Raw genomic sequence first — 2,078 nt, 5'->3', positions numbered from 1 at the left:
ATTCAGCCTCAGGTACAAAGCAGGGTCCCTTGGTCTTCGGTTTGACCATGCAGAAGTCACTAGTGAAAGAGCTCCTGTCAAGTCTGGTGTACAGCTATGGCATTTTCCTTCCCAGTGAGTTGTTTCAGCTACTGGAAAGGAGTTCCTGCTGCCAGGCGGATACTACAGTCACCAGTATGCCCTCCTATGCAAGATAAACACCTCCTGTGTAAGACAGGTGCAAACACACTGGAAAAAGGCAGCAAAGCAGGCTTATCCAGACTCCGGACTGAGGCAGGTGTGTGGGCGAGGAAAACAGGAGTTCATGGCTTCAGGAGTAAAAAAGAATATCCTCATCTGACATGCAAAGTGACCCTCCCATGGAAACACAGATAAACAGAGGTTCCATGAGGGTCTCTGCAGCCATAATGCCCTCATGAAGCAGCTGAGAAGGGCTCTCCTTGATGTAGTTCATGTACTGTCCCAAACCAGGCTCTCCAGAGAATGGGAGTTCCCAGTTACTCCCAGTTAGCCCTAGAAGGGTTTTCAGTTGCCTTTCGGACATCCCAGTTACCCCAATTACTGTAGTACTCCAGGGATTACTACAGGTTCTTGAGGGGTTCTCAGTTACTGCCTGTTCCCCTGATGGGCATGGGGTTGCACTTGAGGTTCCCAGTAACCCCCAGCAGAGTTCTTTTTGTGCTCAGGGGTTCCCAGTTACTCCCAGAAGGGGTTTTGGTAGCCTTTTGGGGTTCTCAGTTACTCCCATTTCTGAAAAGCCCTCGGTTGCCCCAGAAGGGTTCTCGGTTGCCTTTGAGGGTTCCCAGTGGTTCCCAGAATTGTTCTGGGTTGCCCTAAGGGGTTCCAAGATAGCCCCAGCAGGGTTCTGTCTTACCCTCAGGGTTCCCAGTTACTCCCAATTGCCCCCAGGGTGTGTTCCTCCCAGGCGTCCAGGGCAGTCCCCCTGAGGTTGCCATGGGCACCAGCAGTTCTCTCTTGTGAGATCATAAAGCTGCCCCTTAGAAAAGCGCCCCACGCGGCAGTGGGGACAGTGCGAAGCAGTGCTTTCAGCAGCTAGCAACGCATAGCGAAGAGGTGCTGGGATCTCGTGAGGAGAGAGGGCTTTTCCCTGTGCCCGGACAGTGTGCTCAGTCTGCAGAGATGCCAGCCAGGTTGGGCAGCTGGGAGCAAGGGGGCCCAGAGAGCAGGGAGGGATCGTGCCACAAGCCTTGTGTGCTGCCTGGCTTCCCGGCAGCAGCAGCAGCAGCCCCAGAGCATGGGGTCTGTCTGCCCCGCTGCCCTGCAGCACAGCACCCCCATTCCGGGGACACAGCCCTGACCCTTCTCTGGGGAGAGCCAAGCAGGGCCAAGCTGTTGTCCCTGTGTCAGGCCCAGAGGTCTTTGTGTCCCAGACCTTCTCAATGACCTGCAGGTCTTGGGCCCTCAGGCGTGCAGCTGTGCTGGGCACACATGGAACGTGGTAGCCCAGCGAGCTCCTAAATGGATCCCTGGCAAATAGGTGTTCCAACCCTGGGCTTTGGCAACAACAGCGCTCCCTCTCTTTTAGACAGCTTAACACCTGCCAGAAGGACAGAGGGGGCCTGAGGCTCCTTTTCCTGCTGCTTCCCATCCTGTTCAGTGAGTATCCCTGACCAAAACTGGTTCCCTCAGTCCTGGGAAGAGGGACCAGCTCCTGAAGAAAATAATCATCTCTTGACAATGTGACTCACAGCTCTTGGCTACTGGTGCGGTGCGACGATGTGGCTCAAGGATGTGTTGTGGGTAAGTGCCTCTTGCTGTGGGGAAGTCAGCATCTGCAAAGGCCATGGCTCTGCCCTCCTGCCTTCCCTGAGAACATGGGGCGCCTGGCCAGAAATACCCATCACCACTGGGGCGGTGTTGGGGGGAGGCACCTGTGCTCATCCTCCAGTCTCCTCAGTGGCTTGATGGAGTTCAGAGTGGGGCTCCTCCTCAGTGACCTCCACAGGGTGGCAGGCTGAAGAGGGGAGCACTTTGCCAGAAGGTGCCTTTGCTGCTTGCATACCTCTTGGAGGGCTGTGGGGTTCAGATGGAGACCCAAAAGCTTCTCTGCTGAACGT

General features: G+C 55.7%; 1 long non-coding RNA gene across 1 annotated transcript; it reads left to right on the top strand.

Annotated features, from left to right (window-relative positions):
• The first annotated feature begins 936 nt into the window (after positions 1–936).
• On the top strand, positions 937–1,997 carry LOC134156931 (uncharacterized). Its single transcript, XR_009962133.1, has 3 exons — positions 937–1,151; positions 1,547–1,617; positions 1,712–1,997. It is a non-coding gene; the product is annotated as an uncharacterized LOC134156931 (long non-coding RNA).
• The last annotated feature ends 81 nt before the right edge of the window (positions 1,998–2,078 follow it).

The sequence above is a fragment of the Pezoporus occidentalis genome, unplaced genomic scaffold, assembly GCF_034315485.1.
Source record: "Pezoporus occidentalis ecotype Australia unplaced genomic scaffold, CSIRO_AGI_Poc_V1 ctg911, whole genome shotgun sequence".
In the NCBI taxonomy this organism is placed as follows: domain Eukaryota; kingdom Metazoa; phylum Chordata; class Aves; order Psittaciformes; family Psittacidae; genus Pezoporus; species Pezoporus occidentalis.
This window is presented reverse-complemented; position numbering and strand designations above follow the sequence as displayed.